The sequence below is a fragment of the Aquarana catesbeiana genome, linkage group LG13 (assembly GCF_042186555.1).
Source record: "Aquarana catesbeiana isolate 2022-GZ linkage group LG13, ASM4218655v1, whole genome shotgun sequence".
In the NCBI taxonomy this organism is placed as follows: Eukaryota; Metazoa; Chordata; class Amphibia; order Anura; family Ranidae; genus Aquarana; species Aquarana catesbeiana.
The window spans coordinates 50,853,946-50,878,064 of NC_133336.1; positions in this window are offsets into that span (position 1 = coordinate 50,853,946).

The window sequence follows — 24,119 nt, forward strand, 5'->3', positions numbered from 1 at the left end:
GTAGTTGCTTTGGCACTGAGGTGTGCCCCGATTGGGATTTTGCAGGTGATATGTGGTAACGCTTGAGCATTTACCTTTGTGTTTAATCACAACATTCTCTCTGTTATAGACAACTGCTATTATATTCCATGCGTCCTGATGAAGCAAATTTAAGTGAAACACGTTGACCCATGGAGAATCAAATATACATATGTATTGGGCATATAAGCCATATATAATGTATGATGAGTTAGTTTACAAGGATTTGCAGTTGGTACCGCCTATGAGCAATATTTAAAGTGTTTGTAACCCTAAAAAAAAAAAATATATTAATCCTGGTCCTTAAAAGCATGTTATACAGCACAGTGCTTGTGCTGTGTAATTTGGACCCTTGTATAATCTAAAGTACGTGGTCGATTCTGCCTGGTTCTGCCTTCCCCCCCCTGTAAACTGACTGACCACGGTTTATCATTGGCTGCTGAGCCCTGACACCGTGGTCAGTTTACATGCCTCCGTCATCCACAGTTCTTCTCTGTCCCCCCCCTGCCTGTCAGCTCCCCTCCTGCTGCTATCATAACTGTGTCTTATTCCTACAATCTCCTCTGTTATAATAAATGATGTGCCCCAGTGTATGTATTTTAAAAAAAATAAGCCTCTGCATACCTTTTTCATAGCGTCGCTCGGAGCTAACGTGACTGTCCGCCTGTCTCCTCCTCTCCTCCTCCTGGCTGACATCAATGGGGAATTCTGAGCCCCTCCCGCTGTAGCTGTCAGACCTGGAAAGAAGAGCAGCGGGTGGTCACGTGAGCGCCAAGCGGCGATATGAAATAAGGCATACAGCAGCTTATTTAAAATAAAAAACCGGCACATCAGTTAATGTAACAGAGGGGATTGTAGGCACAAGACAAGGATGTTGTTTTATGGATATGTACATACAATATTGTATGAATTTGAAAGTAATTTTGTAATAAAATGGTATTTTATATACATTGTGTACTCCTTATCTGGCCAATATAGTCAGATTTTGCCTTTTTTCTTTTGATATGCTCTATTGGCAGCTGTTAGCCATTATCCAGGAAGGACATCATGATAGCGACAATGCCTGTGAAGTGAACAATGACATGGCTGCTTGTAATCTCCACCGGAAGGAAGAACATATAGTGACAACGCAGCTGAGAAATTGGAAGACAATGTCAGAGTGGTGTCAGCCTATGTAAAAACTTTATATACTCAATTTCCTGCGCTCAAAAGTCGTGCTAGGAGTCAGGCTCTCCACTCTTCAAGTTTATGGTTGCAGCACTCACAAGCTTTGCAGCCCTCCTGGGACTATGGGTATCCCTCCATATGCAGCACTACAAAGCAACAAAAAGATGGCGCACCAACCTAGCGTATTACCATAATACAACGTAAATGTATTTTATTGGGATTTTATGTAATAGACCAACACAAAGTGGCACATAAGTGTGAAGTGGAAGGAAAATGATAAAAGGTTTTTAAAATGTTTTACAAACAAATATGTGAAAAGTGTGGGGTGCATTTGTATTCAGCCCTCCTGAGTCAATACTTTGTAGAACCTCCTTTCACTGCAATTACAGCTGCAAGTCTTTTTGGGGATGTCTCTACCAGCTTTGCACATCTAGAGAGTGACATTTTTGCCCATTCTTCTTTGCAAAATAGCTCAAGCTCTGTCAGATTGGACGGAGAGCATCTGTGAACAGCAACTTTCAAGTCTTGCCAAAGATTCTCAATTGGATTTAGGTCTGGACTTTGACTGGGCCATTTTAACACATGAATATGCTTTGATCTAAACCATTGTAGCTCTGGCTGTATGTTTAGGGTCATTGTCCTGCTGGAAGGTGAACCTCTGCCCCAGTCCCAAATCTTTTGCAGACTCTAACAGGTTTTCTTCTAAGATTGCCCTGTATTTGGCTCCATCCATCCTCCCATCAACTCTGACCAGCTTCCCTGTCCCTGCTGAAGAAAAGCATCCCCACAACATGATGCCATGTTTCACGGTGGGGATGGTGTGTTCAGGGTGATGTGCAGTGTTAGTTTTCCGCCATAGATAGCATTTTGACCAGAACACCTTCTTCCTCATGTTTGCTGTGTCCCCCACATGGCTTCTCGCAAACCACAGGACTCCTTTTGGCTTTCTTTCATCAATGGTTTTCTTCTTGCCACTCTTCCATAAAGGCCAGATATGTGGAGTGCACGACTAATAGTTGTCCTGTGGACAGATTCTCCCACCTGAGCTGTGGATCTCTGCAGCTCCTCCAGAGTTACCATATACTTCTTGGCTGATTCTCTAATTAATGCTCTCCTTGCCCGGCCTGTTAGTTTAGGTGGACGGTCATGACTTGGTGAGTTTGCAGTTGTCCCATACTCTTTCCATTTTTGGATGATGGATTGAACAGTGAGTGCTCTGTGAAATGTTCAAAGCTTGGGATATTTTTTTATAACCTAACCCTGCTTTAAATGTCTCCACAACTTTATCCCTGACCTGTTTGGTTTGTTCCTTGGCCTTTATGATGATGTTTGTTCACTAATATTCTCTAACAAACCTCTGAGGGCTTCACAGAACAGCTGTATTTAGACTGAAATTAAATTACACACAGGTGGACTCTATTTACTAATTAGGTGAGTTCTGAAGGCAATTGGTTCCACTAGATTTTAGTTAGGGGTATCAGAGTAAAGGGGGCTAAATACAAATGCACGCCACACTTTTCAGATATCTATTTGTAAAAAAATTGAAACCCATTTATCATTTTCCTTCCACTTCACAATTATGTGCCACTTTGTGTTGGTCTATCACATAAAATCCCAATAAAATACATTTACGTTTTTGGTTGTAACATGACAAAATGTGGAAAATTTCAAGGTGTAGGAATACTTTTTCAAGGCACTGTTTGTATGAAACAATCTATAAAAGTGCAGTCCCAAATAGGATATTCCAATGTGCACTCTAATCCAAGTGAGAAAAAAGTCCATACAAAGTGCCGTGTCTTTATGCACAATGCTTTTCCTTGTGCTCATCCCTTTGTAAATACGGTATTATTTGCCGCGTATCCTCTTATTGTGCCGTTATTCCATATCACCCGTACTCACCCATCAGATGTGCTCTCACCTGATAATATGTAACCCCCTTCTTAAGTAAGGTCAGACAACGCTATTAGTCCTTCCAGGACTCAGCAACAGGCATCTTTATACCCTCGTTCTTCTTCCTTAGTACAGCTGGTTCGATTTCTTCATATCATGACAGTCCTATCAGAGCCATATGCAAAGGAAAAGTCACCAAGATTGAATGACACGCATCATCAATCAACCCTCCTTCTATCAGTGCAGAGTATCATGGGACCACCCCTGAGGGATGTCATTGAAGTGCCTTCACTAACATAGAATGGTATGGGGAACAATGCTGACATCATCAAGTCACATTGTTAAGAATTTAAGAATTGCCCAGCACTGGAGAAGAGGTGAAAAGAAAGAAACATCATATGTCCAAAAAGGTACGTTTCTAAAAAAAAAAAAAAAGCTTTAATAACAGCAATTAAATAAAAAATGTGATAGGGGTGTGGTGGGGTTATAAAAAAAAAAATCTTCACTAGCAGTCTATCCTTGCAATTGACCAATGGTAACCCTATTTTATATATTTCCCTAAAATGTCTAGATCCTAAAAACAATAATATAACTTTATATATCCTGACTCACAACACAGAGTAGATTATCTGGCCGTCCTCTCTTCTTGGCTTTTGTTCTGATTCAGAAGCCATGCCGAGCTGGTACATGTTTGTCCTTATTTTAGCAAAGAAAGACAGATTTGCAAGCTCCAGTATGGATTTTTTCCCACTAAACCAATGACTGTTCATTAAATAAGCCAGTGGGACACCAGACAGAGGTTGAGGATAGACTGCAGAGTACAGAGAAATAATTTGGACTGAGGGGCAATACAAACCCATAAGATTTTCCAAGAAAGCTTTTATTTCTCTCCCGGAGGTGTGAAGTGGCTGTGAGGGCTGTGTCACCCCCTCTCATCGCCTCTAGCTGTCAAACCAAAATGAGGATACGCCTATAGTAGAAGGTTCAACCTAAAGGAATCTTAATGTCCTTGGCTTAGGAAGATGAAAAACACAGCGACGGTAATGGATCAATACAAGTACTAAAAATAACATAAACCTACACATAAAAAATACATAAAAAGCTTTATGGATTACAAATAATATTTTAATGGCACCTGCTTTTTCTTTTTTTCTTTTTCTTTAGCTGATGAAAAAACTAGATAGTTGCTGAGAGTAATCAGGTAATACGCACATAATCAGGGTTCCCAACCGTCAGTAAATTTATGGATAGTTTGTAAGAATCTGTGATTTTTACAACTGTCTGTACATATCAGGGGCTGATCATTTGTCATGCTGTGTTGACATTTTGTAAGTGTAAACCAGCCAAATTACTTGCTGTGGGTATCGTCAAGGTTTCCATACTATGTTTATACTGTTTAAATATTGATTTTCTTTGTTTTTTTAATGCCATTTTGCAGGTTGTCAGTAAAAAATGTGCTCCACCAGTAAATGTTTAATGTTTTGTCAGTAAAAAAAATGCTGCGGGAGGTTGGCAACGCTGCACATGATTAGTAACATTTTTATACATTTCAGTGCAACACTAATTTGTAACATTAGAAGTTGCAAGAATAAAATGCAGAGCAACTGATAAGAACAGGTACAGGTAAAGTTATAGGTGCCTGAAGGAAGAACAAAAATTCATACTATTAGGGATCATTCACATACCTGTGATACAAAGCCAAAGAAAATTCCCAGCTCAACTCACCAGCCAGTCTGGTGAGTTTGTGTTAACAGCTTGTGTTAAAAACAGGGATTTACCTAGCACACATTTGCAAACACAAGCATAAGCTGCGGAGCCACTCCAAGGCACCCCAATATTTCTACAGTCCTAACTCTTCTAAAAGATAGATTGAGGGCAGGTGGGCCTGGAGGGAGCCCACCTCTCCTTAAAGGCACCGGGGCGCACCGGACACCCAGCACATAGCACAATGGCAGCAACGGTGTCCAGTGTGTCCCCTGGAAGGGCAACGCACGGAAGGGCAACGCACGCAAAACAAAACCAAACAAAATTCCCAGATTAACTCTCGAACTAATATGCTACCAACCAAATTATCCTGTCCGACAGTTTTTATCCATTAGAATGCATGTGATTCATAACGGAGGCTCTCATAAATTTACAAGAGTTAGGACTGCAGAAATATTGGGGTGTCTTGAAGCAGCTCTGCAGCTTACACATGTGTTTGCAAATGTATCCTAACTGTTTTTAACGCAAACTGTTAGACATGATTATTTGGTTGGTTGCAGACTGGCTGGTGAGTTGAGCTGGGAATTTTCTTTGGCTTTGTTTGCATGCATTGCCTTCCATGTGCTCCTTGCTGTAAAGGCCAGCTATAGGTGGGGGCAGTAGCCATTTGTTTGCACTGTTGGAATACTGGCGAGGGGGCACACTGCATACCTTTGCTCCCATTGTGCTATATGCTGGGTGTCCAGTGTTCTTAAAGGCAAAGGGGCTTTAAGGAAGGGTGGGCTACCTCCAGGTTCACCTGCCCTCAAACTATCCATTAGAATGCATGTAATTGTACTATGGAGGCTCTCATAAATGTACAAGAGTTAGGACTGCAGAAATATTGGGGTGCATTGGAGCGGCTCTGCTGTTTACGCATGTATTTGCAAATGTGTGCTAACTAAACCCCTGTTTTTAATGCAAACTGTTAGAGAGGATAATTTGGTTGGTAGCAGACTGGCTATTGAGATGAGCTGGGAACAGGTCAAGGAGGCCATGATGATCTCTTAAAAGAGAAGTACAGCCAAAGCTCATATGGCTGTGCTTCTCCTGTGGATCACAGAAATGCAGTTTGTCCTGCACTCCTGTAACCTGTTTTCAGCAAACAGTGAGCTGAAGCCCGCTGTTGGCTGACGTCACAGAGCCAGTCCAGGTTTAGGAAAGATGATCGGGATCCACCCACATACCTGGACTGGCACCTGTCTGAGGCTCTGAGCTGGCTGATCCCGTCCCCTCCCCAGCCCAGCACTCCAGTGAGCGTGATGGGGGGGGGGGGGGGGGGTTGGGCAGAGCAGAGAGCTGGTGACTGTCAGTCACCAGCTCTCTGTTCAGGAAGCCCTGAGAAGAGCGATCAGTGGTGTTTGATAGCGAGTTTTTCAGTCTTAGAGCTGGTGGGGAACAGATACAACATTGGACCAATGCTGCATCTACCTAGGTAAGTATGATCCTACAATAAAAAAATACCCATCTTCTCTTTTTTTTTTGTTTCATTGTATTTTTTTGTTTGAAAAGATATCGTAGAAGTACAACATGTAAGCAAGCAATGAACATGTCCCCAAAGGGGGGTTGTAGTAACGGTATTAGTATATTTTCTAAAGCACAATACATCTACAAAATTAAAAAATTTAATGAGTAAAGGTAAAAACATAAAGTAAACATAATATTAACAGGGAAAACAGTAAAAGTAACAGGTTAGGTCTGATTAAAACATGTTATGTCCAAGACATGCCATAGGTTCCTAGCGGTAGTAAAATAATTTCCTGCCACCGTGTTTATAAGCAAGCAAGCTTTCATATGAACAATTTTGTTTCACTATGTCTAATACTTCTGACACATTGGGTGACAGGTTTGTTTTACATTTTCTAGTTATAAGCGATCTGGCCGCTAACAGCAGATGGGTAACAATTGTTCGGCAATTGTTACCCATACCCTACCCTAAAGATGAGCACAGAGATACCTAATCAGCCTGATGGGACTGAGGATGACATTGGGAGAAAGAGCATTTTCTGCTGAACTTTGTTGGGGCCTAAGCAGGAGCGGCCTGTTCATTAAGGGCGCACGGGAATCTATCCGTGGCCACCCCCTATTCATGCGTCCAGCCCCTTTCAGGATGCCGGGCACATGAATTACAGCGGCGGGGGTGTTTTTTTGAAGCACCTGATTAGAGTCAAGGGCTCTAATAGGCTTCAAAATAGGGTGGACTTGGAGCGCAGAGCATTGCGCCCAGATGTGTTAGAAAGGGAAATGAATCTTCGCTTTTCTAACACTCAATCCCCTCTCCCCCAATCAGGAAGCACGGGTCTGTTACCCATTTCCTGATTGGCTGAAAGGTCAGGCGATCCTATCGGATGCCTAGAAGGAGGGGAGGAGATGCACAGCAGAAGTCGCCATGATTTCAGAAGGTAAAAGGACACATGAGATGGTGCCAGATGCCCACCGTAGCCTGTCCCCCTGCCCAATGTGCCCGCCATTCCCCAATGTGCCTGCCAATCCCCGATGTGCCTGCCAATCCTCGATGTGCCTGCCGATCCCCGATGTGCCTGCCGACCCCCGCCGCCGATGAAGTAAGTGCCGGTGGACCAGCAGACAGGTGGGGGGTGGGAGGGTGTTTGTTTTCCACCTCCCTCCAACAAAGACCCACTGGGCCTAAGGCCTAAGTATTGCATGTTATGCTGCATTCTTCAGTAAAGAAGACATTTATCTACAGTAAATGGGGTTAGAGAGATAAGAACTGTCAATGATGTCACCTGGCTTTTGAACCCTGGGAGAAATTGGGCCAGTGTCTGGCTTCCCCTGGGAGTGAGGGGGTACAGCCACACAACCAGGGGAGTGGGTAGAGGATCCAGTCACCGGTCCCCACCCGCACATATCGAGAGAAAGAGAGTGAGAACTACAGAGCAATGGCTGGAATGCCCGAGAAGGTTAGTCTTTTATGTTGGAGATGCTCTGGCTGCTGCTGAGGCCATGAATAGGCAGGCCATCATCTGCTAGCATGCTACCTTTTCAGCTTGAGGGGGAGCGAGTGGGAAAAGCATGACTAAATTGTGTGTTATTTTTTTTTTTGCATATGTTAAGTTGGAAGTCCATTCAACTATCCATTCAACTAAACCTGCTCCCAGATCCAGTCTAAGGCCGGCCACAGACAGTGCAAATTTCTTTCCTGCAACCACGGTTTGCTGGAAAGAAATTTGAAGGATTCCCCCATCAACACAGACAGTGACGACAAGGGAATCCGTCCTGCTGAGCAATTGTCTGCTCCTGGTGGGGGGGGGGCGGGTAGGGGAAGCCGTTCCCCCCGCCAGGAGAAGACAGTGATTATAGCTAGTGGCTATAGCAGCCGCTTAAGATAATCACAAGTGAATTTGGCAGGCTGGTTGCACCCAAGTTGATTCAGTACTTTTTTATTCTTTTCATAGCAGTACAAGTTATACATTTATCCATACATTTTATTCCAGATACATAATCTTGCTTCTAACATTCACCCGCCCCCCCCCCCCCCCAAAAAAAAAAAAAAACCCGCACAAAACAAAAACTAAAAGCAAAAAAAAAAAAAAGCAAAAAAAAAAGGGGCAAAACCCAACAACAAAAAAAATAGATTTCCTCCCCCTACTGTATCTCTCCCCCCCCTCGACCCCAAAAGCCCCCCCCCCCGTCCTCCCATCCTCTCCCAATATTGTCCCTCTCCCATATTGATTCATCTTTTATTTTCATTGTCCCAGGCCTCTACCCAGCTTTTCCAGATGGCATCAAATTTATCTTGGCTCCCTCTATGTGTATAAATAAATTCCTCCTTTATTATGACTTCTTTTATTTGTGTTCTCCATTCTTCGACCGTTGGGGGGTATATAGATATCCACTTCTGAGCTGTTAGCTTTCGTGCCTGAAGCAAGCCTCTCGTCATTGCGATATGGGTATGTTTTGAAATATTTGATTCCTCCACTGTATTTAATAAACATAAATTTGGGTCTAGTGAAATTTCTATACCTAATGCGCTATTTATGTTTTTAATTATATCCTGCCAATAACGATGGAGTTTGGGGCATTTCCACAACATGTGTATTAGATTAGCCGGTGCACCACTACACCGGGGGGCATAAGGGGGATTCCCTGCGTTTCCACTTAAATAGTTTTTCGGGGGTATAGTATGATCTATGTGTAATAAAAAGTTGTGTTAATTTTTGAGTAGCTGACAGAGATACCTTTGGGATCGCAGACAAGACCTCCGAGCGTCAGTCAGTGCTCCCAGGTCTCGTTCCCACTGCGACCTGGCCGGCACCACTACCGTTTCCTTAAATTTACACCGCAATATCTCATATATTTTAGAGATAAGTCCCTTCTTTTGATTCCTTTTCTTCAACAATATTGTTATTTTAGAGACATTAAACTTAAATACAGATGTATGGGCCTGGACATGAAAAGCATGTCTAAGCTGGAGATACTGAAAGAACCTCTGTCTTGGAATCCCGAATTCCTCAGATATTTGTGCAAATGATTTTATCTTATCGTTCCAAAACAGTTGTTCCACAACTGTTGCACCCAAGTTGGTTGATCGATCAACTTGGTGCATTCAGCCTGCCCATTAATGGTTTGAATCTTCCTGCTCAACCGGCCAAGATTTGAACTGTGTATGGCTGGCCTAAGCCCTATACTAACTCCCCTGTCAAGCAGTGTTGCTCAAACTACAAACTGCTTTGTCTTGCAGCGCACCAAAAAGATCTAAAAAATTTCACGGCACAGCTGAAAAAAATGTAACAATTTTTGTGGTGAAGAACTTATTTCTTTTTACATATATATTTAATTTTAAATGTAATGTGAAGGATGTGCCTGCTTTCGAGAGCAAATCAGATTGAAGCGAGGCTCCAAAGTCGACAAACGGAACAAACAAATGGAACGGCCTCTATTATTGTAATATATTTAGAGCGAACGAGTTCTCCCGAGATCTCGCACAAGTCCCTCGTTACGAAAGGAACCAATGAATGACAGACTGACAGAGGTTGTATTTTTATATATGTTACTTTTTTACTTTTGCAACATTGATTTACTATTAAATTTTTCGATATGTTCAAGGTTTCAAAACATTAACAATTTTAAATAATTTTCAAAACTCCCACAGCACACCTAAAAATCTCACGGCACACAGTTTGAGAATCACTGTTGTAAAGGATAGACACTTATTCTTATCTAATATGAGGACGCTCTGGTCCGATCCCAAGATTGTCTTTGATTGGCTTCAGGGGAGAGGAGGGACAGCGGACGACGGATCCCTCATAGTAGGCGTATGGGTGACGTCACCACCCTAGATCTGCAACCGTTGTCGCTGTTCTCTCTTCTACACTAAAGCCGGCCACTGGGGAGATCAGGTGACTGGACCACATGTCCTTAGATTAGGTAAGTATACACAGCTTTCCTTCACAGGGGAGTTAGTATAGGAGTTAGAATGAAGAAGGGAGCAGGTTTAAAACGTTTGTTACCCCAACACTTCATATTCCCAATATGTGTCTACTGTACCATGTACTTGTGTGAGAAATAATCCTGTTCTCTTTGTATTTCTTCCTTTGTGTGACATCCCTGGTGTTTCTGCTAGTCCTCTTGCTTTCCTATTAAAAACTGACCACACTAAACAGGAGAGCACACGTGGTCAGTTCTCTAGCTCAGGAACTCAGTGTGCTCGCCTTCAATCATCAGACTTGTCCTGAAATGCCACAGGTGCACAGCCATTCACTGGGAAGCTCAGTGTGCTGATGCTTCTTCTTCCCCCAGCTCGTATGCAGCTGAGAACAGAGGGAATGTGATCACTAATAAAAAAGGGAAAAAGGGTATTTGTAATGTTTTTTTTATATCTATACAACAATGTTTTGCTTTTCATTTTTATTTTAAACTGAATAGGTTGTTTTACAAGGTGATCATTTGCAATCACTTTAAGCTTAGTTTACCTTTACTGTCCTGTGCCTTTCAAAAATAGTTAGATCAGAATCAAGCCGGCCAATCAGCATTCCCGACTGTACCCCAGCCACTTCCAATACAAGCCATTCAGAACTTGTGACCACTATAGATAACAAGAGGTTAAATAAAGGAATTACAATGAGAAAAATATGAGTTAATTATATTAACAATAGGAAATGTTCTCTTCTTTTCACCTAATCTTTTTACCGTATCTTAACTCCCAACAATTCTGCCAAAAATGTAATTTGAATATTAATCAGAAATATAATGCATCTGAAGCTTTACTTAGAACAATAACTTCAGAAACAGCCATTTATCTGTCTGTCTGATGAACAGACAAAAAAAAAAAATACCATTTTTTATTTTATTTTTTTTTCTACTTTTTCTACTTTTTTAAAGAACATTTTTTGTTTGTTTTTTAACTTTTTTTTGCATATCATTAAATTACCTGAGATACATTCAGTAATAGCTATTGCAGCTTTTACGCAGATAACAAAACATGAAGAAAGAACCATTTAATACCACTTTAAAGCAATAAAAGTGTTCACAGTAATTTTATATTTTCTCAGACATGAGCCTATCTCTGGGGATGATAAAATTGGGAAGCAGATAACGTTACTGAATCCGGTGATTTTAAAAGCTTATTCAAACTCATTTTAATGTCACGAGATTGTGAACAAAAATGTACTTTATATATAGGAAGCTGAAGTTATATGCAAATCTCAGTGTCTGGCCCCACTCCCCCCCCCCCATGCTTCCTGTTGTATAATGAGGTCCCCAGGACACGAAAGGGATTTAGCATCAGATATTTTTTTGATGAACAGAAAAAAAAAACAGGCATGTCTGAAGTCAAACCTGAGGGTCAACCAAGGCTCCCTCCATTGATACAGTGGGCTGAGTGAATGAAGCCACATGGGGACAAGACAGGGGACACACAGGGACAGGAAGCGTGTTATTCTCAGGATCACCGGGTGAAAATAAAGAAAATAAAGCCAGAAAAAAATGATCTCACCACCTCATTTAAAGTGGTTGTCAACCTCAGACATGAAATATGAACAAAGCATATCCCTCTATAGTGTGTGCTTGTCTCAATCCAGAGCACTAAAGGGTTGATTTACTAACATTGGGGAGTGTAAAATCTAGTACAGCTGTGCATGGTAGCCAATCAGCTTCTAAGTTCAGCTTGTTCAATTAAGCTTTGATAAAAAAAATGGAATCTGATTTTGCACTCTCCATTTTTACTAAATCAACCCCTAATGCTGCGTACACACGACCGGACTTTTCGTCGGACTGAACTCCGAAGGACTTTTCGATGGAGTTCTGACGGAGTTCCAACGAAACGGACTTGCCTACACAGGATCACACCAAGTCCGATCGTTTCGAACGTGATGACGTACAACTGGACTAGAATAAGGAAGTTCATAGCCAGTAGCCAATAGCTGCCCTAGCGTCCTTTTTTGTCCGTCGGACTAGCATACAGACGAACGGATTTTTCGACTGGACTCGAGTCCGTCGGAAAGATTTGAAACATGTTCTATTTCTAAAGTCCTACAGATTTTTCGACAGAAAAGGACCGATGATTGTCCGACGGATTCGTTCGGTCAGACCAGTTCGGTCAAAAAGTCCGGTCGTGTGTACACGGCATAAGTGTCATTTCTGTTCACTGCCTGGTTCCTCTGCTATCTTCATGAATCACTTCTGACTAGTTTTCCAGACACCAAGAGAAAAATGGGGACAGAGGAGGGCTCAGCCTGTGATTGACAGCCTCAGTTCTGTTTCTGTGTGCTGTGAAAAGGGGTGTGTCCCTGCCCTCCGATCTCCCCCCCAATCAGCTCTCAGAGCTCTCCTAGCTGATATAACTTCAGCTTTCCCCTGCTTTTCAGAGCTGAGCGATCTTGTGTAAATTCTGCACTTTGAATGGATGTAAGGGACAGACAGCTGCAGATAAACAGGTATAACTTATGTAGGAGGATGTGTTTAATCTCTGTGTATCCACAGGCCAGTTACTTCACTGGATATAAGTAAAGGTTTACAACCACTTTAAACATGCTAAGTGACGTGTAATTATTCCATGTATCTATTTTCTCACACAAAAATTACAATATTCCCACTGATAATGATTTCTCTCCAGAAGGACGGCACATTCATGAACAGACATAACAAAAACAGGTACCAATAGGTCTAATAAAATGAATACTACGCTAATAATGTAGAACTCAAAAGCCGCTAGGACCACAACTGACAAAACATTGCGTGATAACCAAATAAAAATACAAGTGCTGCTCTATATAAACATGACAAGTGCTTAACTTTGTTGATATAAAGTGAGCAATGTGAATAAATATATACATAGTCCAAAAGAAAGGACATTAATACATATCAAAATGCAAATTCTATATAAAGTGCAAAGTGCATAATAAATGCAAAAAAAGTATGTTAACTATTAAAGTTCAAGTGTATAGGTGAAAAAGTCCACTTAGTAGATCCCAATAGTGTTCATCCAAATCACTGTGGATAGCAGCCACGAGTGTCCATATGAGAGTCACCAAGATGTGATTATCCACCACCAAAGGACTCAGGGTTGAGTCCTATCCAGGCTATTGTGTACCACATATTTCCTGTGACCAAATCTTTGCACAATGAATAGATAAGCGCTGTGACTTCATACGTGTTGTAAGTGTTCTGTACTTTTTAAATAGAATTTGTAGCTTGCAGTTTTACACTATGTGGAGATGTTTTCGTTTTATGGATACATGGATCGTGTGATGTAACAAAGAGAGTGGTGCCCCCTTCATAGCAATATGGTGTGAGAATCCTGGAGTTGTCCCATGGATTATCCCTTTGGAGATACAGTGCCTTGAAAAAGTATTCATACCCCTTGAAATTTTCCACATGTTGTCATCTTACAACTCTCCTTCTCTCCTTTGCCCCTTTCTGTGGGGGTCCCCCAAAGCTCTGTTCTTGGACCCCTTCTATTATCTATTTACACCTCCTCCCTTGGTCACTTGATAACCTCCCACGGCTTCCAACACCACTTATACACCGATGACACCCAAATCTATCTATCTACTCCTCACCTCACTCCTTCAGTCTCCTCTCGCATTACTAACTTACTAATGGACAAATCAGCATGGATGTTGCACCACTTCCTTAAACTAAATCTCTCTAAAACTGAGCTATATTCCGGCCCGCCCGTGCCCCCCTCCATGACTTTTCCATCAAAATCAACAATGCAACCATCAGTTCCTCCCCTCACGCCAGGGTACTAGGTGTAACCCTAGACTCTAACTTCTCCTTTCAGCCTCAAATCCAATCGTTGTCAAAAATTTGTAGACTTCACCTCCGTAATATCTCTAAAATTCGCCCCTTTTTAACAAATGAAACCACCAAGCTCCTCATTCACTCCCTTGTTATCTCTCACCTTGACTATTGCAACTCCCTTCTCACTGGCCTGCCTCTCCATAGGCTATCCCCTCTTCAGTCTATTAGACATGTGCAGGATGAAAAAATTCGTTTAGTTTAGTTTCGTTTCGATTCGTTATTTAACCTAATTCATTTAGTTAAATTCGTTGCATTCATTACATTCGTTTTCGGAATTCGTTTCGTTTCGTATTCGAATTCGAAAAAATTCGACCGCATTCGAAAAAATTCGACCGTATTCGAAAAAAACTATCAAATTCGAAAAAAATTCTAACACATTCGAAAAAAACTGTCAAATTCGAAAAAATTCTACCACATTCGAAAAAAGCTATCAAATTCGAAAAAATTCTACCACATTCGAAAAAAACTATCAAATTCGAAAAAATTCTACCACATTCGAAAAAAACTATCAAATTCGAAAAAATTCTACCACATTCGAAAAAAACTGTCAAATTCGAAAAAATTCTACCACATTCGAAAAAAACTGTCAAATTCGAAAAAATTCTACCACATTCGAAAAAAGCTATCAAATTAAAAAAAAATATTACTACATTTGAAAAAAATATTAAATTTGAAAAAATTCTACCACATTCGAAAAAAACTGTCAAATTCGAAAAATTTCTACCACATTCGAAAAAAACTATAAAATTCGAAAAAAACAATAACTGAATTTGAAAAAGTAAACTATATATAACCATTTTGCGAAATTTGAAATTCGTATAGAATGAAATCGAATTCCAATAGAAAAGATTAGGATAGAATAGAAAGTATAAAAGAATAGCATAGAAAAACAATAGATCAGAATAGAAAAAAATATAATATATTGTATTCTAAGCTTTTCTATTTGAATTCGAATTCATTCTGTACCAAATTCCAATTTTGGAAGATGGTTAAATATATATATTATATTTTTTTTCTATTCTGTTCCATTGTTTTTCTATGCTATTCTTTTCTATTCTATTCTAAACTTTTCTATTCGAATTTGAATTAATTCTATGCGAAATTCGAATTTCGGAAGATGGCTTCTAAAATTAGAATTTCGTATAGAATGAATTCGAATTTGAATAGAAAAGATTAGAATAGAAATAGAATAGACTAGAAAAACAATAGAACAGAAGAGAATAAAATATAATATATATATTTTTTCTATTCTGTTTCATTGTTTTTCTATGCTATTCTTTTTTATTCTATTCTAAACATTTCTATTCGAATTTGAATTCATTCTATACGAAATTCGAATTTCGGAAGATGGCTTCTGAAATTCGAATTTCGTATAGAATGAATTTGAATTTGAATAGAAAAGAATAGACTAGAAAAACAATAGAACAGAACAGAATAAAATATAATATATATATTATATCTTATTCTGTTCTGTTCTATTGTTTTTCTAGTCTATTCTTTCTACTCTATTTTAATCTTTTCTATTCAAATTAATTTTATACAAAATTCGAATTTTGGAAGATGGTTTTATATATATATATATATATATATATATATATATATATATATATATATATATAAAATATTTTTTCTATTCTGTTCTATTGTTTTTCTATTATTTTCTATTATATTCTGATCTTTTCTATTTGAATTCAAATTCATTCTATAAAAAATTCGAATTTCAGAAAATAGTTATATAGAAATAGAATGAAATCAAATTCTAATAGAAAAGAATAGAATAGAAAAACAATAGAACAGAATAGAAAGAAATATTTTATATATATATAAAAATAAATAAAACCATCTTCCGAAATTGGAATTTGGTACAGAATGAATTTGAATAGAAAAGATTAGAATAGAATATTTTATATTTTTTTCTATTCTGTTCTATTGTTTTTCTATGCTATTCTTTTATATTATTTTCTGTTCTATTCTAATCTTTTCTATTTGAATTCATTTTGTACCAAATTCCAATTTCGGAAGATGTGTGTGTATATATATATATATATATTTTTTTTTTTTTTTTCTATTCTGTTCTATTGTTTTTCTGTTCTAGTCTTTTCTATTAGAATTCGATTTCATTCTATTTCATTCTGTTTCTGTATAACCATTTTCGGAAATTCAAATTTCGTATAGAATGATTTCGCATTCAAATAGAAAAGATTAGAATAAAATAGAAAAGAATAGAAAAGAATAGAAAAACAATAGACCAGCATAGAAAAAAAATAAAAATAAAAAAAATATATATAAATATATATACCGTATTTATCAGGGGAAAATCATGGGTGCGTGTTATACGCCGATCCCTTGCGATCCTGAGCTGACAGATCTTCAAAATCGCCGACCGCGATTTGAAAATGGCGCCGAAATACACAGAGCCGGTCCTCGGCTCTTCTCGGCCACTTTCGGCTTCACTCGAGTGCCGCCCGAACCTAGCCGAGTGTACTCGGCTAGGTTCGGATAGCTCCGCTCACAGTCACGCCCATCCCGGGCGGGACTACGAGTGGAGCCGAAAGTGAACGAGAGCCGCCGAGAAGAGCCGAGGACCGGCTCTGTGTATTTTGGCGCCGGCGGCACCATTTTCAAATCGCGGTTGGCGATTTTGAAGCTCAGGATCGCAGGGGATCACAGGATTTTCAAACTGCGAGCTGCAAGGCTACACTGGGGCAAGGCTGCACTGGGGCAAGGCTGCACTGGGATAAGGCTGCAATGGACACTGGGAAGGCTGCACTGACAAGGCTGCACTGACAAGGCTGCACTGACATGGCTGCACTGGGGCAAGGCTGCACTGAGAAGGCTGCAATGATGGGCATTTAAATGTAAGTTTTTTTCCCTTAAACTTCCCTCCTAAAAGTTTTTTTTTCCTTAAAATTCCCTCCTAAACTTGGGGTGCGTGTTATACGCCAGTGCGTGTTATACGCCGATAAATACGGTAATTTTTTTGTATTATTCTCTTCTATTGTTTTTTTATGCTTTTCTTTTCTATTATTTTATATTCTATAATAGTCTTTTCAATTCAAATTCATTCTATACGAAATTCGAATTTCGGAACATGGCTTCTGAAGTTTGAATTTCGTATAGAATGAATTCGAATTAGAACAGAAAATAATAGAAAAGAATAGACTAGAAAAACAATAGAACAGAATAGAAGAAAATATAATATATATATATATTATATATTATATTTTCTTCTATTCTGTTCTATTGTTTTTCTAGTCTATTCTTTTCTATTATTTTCTATTCTATTCTAATCTTTTATATTCAAATTTGATTTCGGTCTATATGAAATTCGAATTTTGGAAGATGTTTTTTATATATATATATATATATATATATATATATATATATATATATATATATATATATATATATATATATATATATATAAAATTTTCTATTCTGTTTCATTGTTTTTCTATGCTATTCTTTTCTATTCTATGCTAAACTTTTCTATTCGAATTTGAATTCATTCTATACGAAATTCGAATTTCGGAAGATGGCTTCTGAAAGTGGATTTTCGTATAGAATGAATTCGAATTTGAATAGAAAAGATTAGAATAGAAAATAATAGACTAGACAAACAATAGAACAGAATAAAATATAATATATATAATTTTTTGCATTCTGTTCTATTGTTTTTCTAGTCTTTTCTCTTCTACTCTGTTCTAATCTTTTCTATTCAAATTCGAATTCATTTTATAAGAAATTCAAATTTCGGAAGATGGTTATATATATATATATATATATATATATATATATATATATATATATATATATATATATATATATATTATACATATATATATATATATGTATAATATATATATACATATATATATATTATACATATACACACACACACATGTATATATATATATATATATATATATATATATATATATATATATATATATATATATATATATATATATATATATATATATATATATTATACATATACACACACACATATATATATATATATATATATAAAACCATCTTCCGAAATTTGAACTTCTTATAATATGAATTCGAATTTGAATAGAAAAGATTAGAATAGAGTAGAAGAGAAAAGACTAGAAAAACAATAGAACAGAATAGAATAAATTATATATATTATATTTTATTCTGTTCTGTTCTATTGTTTGTCTAGTCTATTATTTTCTATTCTAATCTTTTCTATTCAAATTCGAATTCATTCTATACGAAATTCCACTTTCAGAAGCCATCTTCCGAAATTCGAATTTCGTATAGAATGAATTCAAATTCGAATAGAAAAGTTTAGAATAGAATAGAAAAGAATAGCATAGAAAAACAATGAAACAGAATAGAAAATTATATATATATATATATATATATATATATATATATATATATATATATATATATATATATATATATATATATAAAACATCTTCCAAAATTCGAATTTCATATAGACCGAAATCAAATTTGAATGTAAAAGATTAGAATAGAATAGAAAATAATAGAAAAGAATAGACTAGAAAAACAATAGAACAGAATAGAAGAAAATATAATATATATATTATATTTTCTTCTATTCTGTTCTATTGTTTTTATAGTCTATACTTTTCTATTATTTTCTGTTCTAATCTTTTCTATTCAAATTCGAATTCATTCTATACGAAATTCAAACTTCAGAAGCCATGTTTCGAAATTCGAATTTCGTATAGAATGAATTTGAATTGAAAATACTATTATAGAATATAAAATAATAGAAAAGAAAAGCATAAAAAAATATATATATATATATATATATATATATATATATATATATATATATATATATATATATACATATTCTATTGCTTTATTATTTTATATTCTACCTTATTGTTTTTTTTAGAAAAACGTTTTCTATTTTTTTTTAATTTGATTATGTTTTCGAATTCGATTCGAATATGTTTTCGAATATGTTTTCGAATTCGATTCGAATATGTTTTCGAATTCAATTCGAATATGTTTTCGAATTCGATTAGAATATGTTTTCGAATTCGATTCGAATTCGTTCGTTTTTTTTCGGATTCGTTTAAATTCTTTACTTTTGCATCCGAATTTCCGAATAATGAAAAATTCGTCCGAATTTCGATTCGGAACGAAACGAAATGCACATGCCTACAGTCTATCATGAATGCTGCTGCCAGGCTTATCCACCTTACCAACCGTTCAGCATCTGCCAACTCTCTCCTCCAATTCCTATACTGGCTCCCATTCGCACAGCGAATTAAATTAAAAAAACTAACCACAACATACAAAGCCATTCACAACTCTGCCCCGAGCTACATCACCAATCTTGTCTCCAAATATCACCCAAATCGTCCTCTCCGCTCTTCTCAAGACCTCCTCCTCTCAAGCTCTCTCGTCTCCTCCTCCCATGCTCGTCTCCAGGATTTCTCCAGAGCTTCTCCCATCCTCTGGAACTCGCTACTTCAACCTGTCCGGCTATCCCCTACTCTTGCTACCTTCAGGCGATCCCTGAAAACTCATCTCTTCAGGGAAGCCTATCACGTCTATAACTAATCTTTTACCACTTCCATCAGCTCATTCACCACAGTTACAACCTTTTGTACCACCTGCCCCACCCTATTAGATTGTAAGCTCTTCTGAGCAGAGCCCTCTTAATCCTCTTGTATTTTATTGTATTATAACTGTATTGTCTCCCTTTTTATATTGTAAAGCACTGCGTAAATTGTTGGCGATATATAAATTCTGAATAATAATAATAATAATCTTACAACCAAAAACGTAAATGTATTTTATTGGGATTTTATCTGATAGACCAACACAAAGTGGCACATAATTGTGAAGTGGAAGGAAAATGATAAATGGTTTTCAAAATTTTTACAAATAAATATCTGAAAGTGTGGCGAGCATTTGTTTGTTTGCTGTGTCTCCCACATGGCTTCTCGCAAACCGCAAACTGGACTTCTTATGGCTTTCTTTCAACAATGGTTTTCTTCTTGCCACTCTTCCATAAAGGTCAGATTTGTGGAGTGCACGACTAATAGTTGTCCTGTGGACAGATTCTCCCACCTGAGCTGTGGATCTCTGCAGCTCCTCCAGAGTTACCATGGGCCTCTTGGCTGCTTCTCTGATTAATGCTCTCCTTGCCCACCCTGTCAGTTTAGGTGGATTGTCATGACTTGGTAGGATTGCAGGTGTGCCATGCTCTTTCCATTTTCAGATGATGGATTGAACAGTGCTCCGTGAGATGTTCAAAGCTTGGGATATTTTTTGTTAAGCCTTAACCCTCCCTTAAACTTCTCCACAACTTTATCCCTGACCTGTCTGGTGTGTTCCTTGGCCTTCGTGATGCTGTTTGTTCACTATGTTTCTCTAACAAACCTCTGAGGGCTTCACAGAACAGCTGTATTTAGACTGAGATTAAATTACACACAGGTGGACTCTATTTACTAATTAGGTGACTTCTGAAGGCTATTGGCTCCACTAGATTTTAGCTTCGGAGTAAAGGGGGCTGAATTTAAATGCATGCCACACTTTTCAGATATTTATTTGTAAAAAAAACTGAAAACCATTTATCGTTTTCCTTTCACTTCACAAGTATGTACCAATTTGTGTTGGTCTATCACATAAAATGCCAATAAAATACATTTACGCTTTTTGTTGTAACATGACAAAATGTGGAAATGTTCAAGGGGTATGAATACTTTTTCAAGGCATGTATATATTTATATCTGCTTATGTGACTCAGTACTGCTGGTATCTGAGTCCATGGTCTCTGGTAAGCACATTTACCCTCCTTTGGAAGAGGATAATCACATCTTGGTGACTCTCATATGGACACTCGTGGCTGCTATGCAAAAAAAGAGAGTCGCCCTGGGACTTTAAATGAGGTGGTCACAGTTAGCCACTGAGGAACAAGAGTAATAGCAGTATAAATGTTTATTAAAATGAATGTACATACATCAATAATATAGCATATTAGCTCACCCAATGGATTTGCACATAATAAAGAGAATAAATAAAGTTGATACAAATGTTATACAATGCAGTATATACAAATGCACGCATCAGAAAACCCGGCGCGCGTTTTGCGAGATCATTGCTCGCTCATCAGGGGTGGATGCGGATGAGATGTATCTAAATAGACAAAAAGATGTGTCACAGTGGTAAATGTAAGAACAATGGCAGAATGGGCCAGAGCAAACGGTCCAATACTTACCAATGAACGAAACCAGAGTTTCCATCCCTGAACCCCCAAATGGACGGCAGCAGCCAGAGTATGGCACGGGAGCCGAGGGGGAGAAGACGGACACAGGTACCACATGGGTGGCTGCTATCCACAGTGATTTGGATGAACACTATTGGGATTTACTAAGTGGACTTTTTTTCATCTATATACTTGAACTTTAATGCCCCGTACACACGGTCGGACTTTGTTCGGACATTCCGACAACAATATCCTAGGATTTTTTCTGACGGATGTTGGCTCAAACTGGCCTTGCATACACACGGTCACACAAAGTTGTCGGAAAATCCGATCATTCTGAACGCGGTGACGTAAAACACGTACGTCGAGACTATAAACGGGGCAGTAGCCAATAGCTTTCATCTCTTTATTTATTCTGAGCATGCGTGGCACTTTGTGCGTCGGATTTGTGTACACACGATCGGAAATTCCAACAACAGATTTTGTTGTCGGAAAGATTTATAGCCTGCTCTCAAACTTTGTGTGTCGGAAAATCTGATGGAAAATGTGTGATGGAGCCTACACACGGTCGGAATTTCCGACAACAGGGTCCTATTACACATTTTCCGTCAGAAAATTTGACCGTGTGTACAGGGCATAATAGTTAACATAATTTTTCGCACTTATTTTGCACTTCATATAGCATTTGCATTTTGATATGTGTCAATGTCCTTTCTTTTGGACTATGTACAGTATATATTTATTCACATTGCTCACTTGCATCAACAAAGTTAAACATTTGTCTGTATAGCGCATTTTTAACGGATACCAATAAACATGAGATGATATTTATGGTTACATCAGCAACAGTTTCAAGCTTTAGAAAGCCTCTTACCCACTGTCTAGCTACTTTTGAGGGGAACAGACATTGGGGTAGGTTAGAAAACCACAAATGTTCCCCCTATTCTGGATACATCTTCCACTACAGTCAATGTCATAACATTTATGCCGTGTACACACGGTCGGACTTTTCGGCTACAAAAGTCCGACAGCCCGTCCGACAGACTTTCAACGGACTTTTGGCGGACTTGCGGCAGACTTTCTAACGAACGGACTTGCCTACATACGATCACACATAAGTTCGACGGATTCGTACGTGATGACGTACACCAGACTAAAATAAGGAAGTTGATAGCCAGTAGCCAATAGCTGCCCTAGCGTAGGTTTTTGTCCGTCGGACTAGCATACAGACGAGCGGATTCCTGGGTCCGGCGTAGTTACGACGGAAAGATTTGAAGCCTGTTTCAAATCTAAAGTCCGTCAGATTTGCAGCTGGAAAAGTCAGCTGAAAGTCCGGGGAAGCCCACACACGATCGGATTGTCAGCCGGCTTTAGTCCGTCGGCGTCCGTCGGACTTTTGTAGACGAAAAGTCCGACCGTGTGTACGCGGCATTACATGGAGGAATGTTCTCACAAGCAGAATGGTCCCAATGAACTATCTGGTTGCCCAAGGGCAGTTAGCCAGTTAGCTCCTGCATGCACATCTGATCATCCTCATTGATCTATGGCTGCCCATATTCTCTGCAACCAAACCTTTGAGCCTGACTATGCCTCATAAATTAAACAGGTTTTAAAACCTCTGCTAAAATTGGTATTTCTGTTTGTGAAAACCATGTTGGCCACTAAAGCAGAGCAGCATCTGGCTAGTATAAGTGTATGGACTTCAAGAGTTAAAACTCCACTCTCTCTTTAGTATGCTGAGAGGCACAGATAATCAGCAGGGTTGCTCTCTCCTATCACAATATGTTATTGATAAGATGCTGAATGTTGAATCAACAGCACTTGCCCCCCTAATTGTTCTGTCAACCTGTCTGCAGTGTCATCCAAATTCCTCATTATGATCTCTACAACAAGGGCCTCCAACCACACTGGGAGTCAACAGCAGATCATATCCCTCATTTACACCCAACACGTCTCCCACAGCCGACTAATTGCGGTAAAGCCAAGGCTCATTTGTCTTCCCAAATCGTTAAAATTCATCACTCTGCTCCCCAAGCTCTCTTCGCTGTCTACAGGCAGGCAGATCCTGTGACCAGGACAATCCCTACGTCGTGACCCTCGCACCTGAGCTCCCACTGTGCTCCCAGCCTCTGTCAGGCTAGAGGAACCTTGCAGACGGACTTGAGACTCATCAAAAGCATCCTGCTGCATCCCATTAAATATTGATAGAGAAATATGCAAATGTTGTATTGATCCTTTCAGGAAAAGGGCAACATAATGGGAAGCTGTTTGATTGATATGATGCTCGCAGGCTTACTGGCATATTTGTTATGATAGGGTGCTGCCAGAGTTTGAAGCAAAGAACATATTTTTTTCAATTTCCAGATCTTGTTTTTCAAACATATAAGGTCAGCTCCTGTGTGTAGACTTGATTTTTTCATGTGCACAAAATAATTGCTGCAATTTCCAGGTAATTGGGAATGGATAATCAGTAGTCGTGACTCTCTATTTTAAAATGTTCAAGTGTTACTAAACCCACAACAGTAAAATCAGTCTGTATATGCAGTGAAGCATTCTTGTTATACTCATTGTGGCACCTAAAGGGTTAATCCTGCGCATTGTGTAAAAAGGCTGTTTGTTCTCCTCTGATCCTCCCCTTCTTCCACATCCCCCAATCCATCTCCTGATAAGACAGAGCCTGTGGAGTCCACTCTGCACATGCTCAGTTTGGTGTGTATTGCTAGAGGGTTTTTCTTTTTTCTTGAGAAAATGCATGTGATCAGCACAGGGCCAATCAGCACTGTCCAGACAAAAAGTCAGGGGTCAG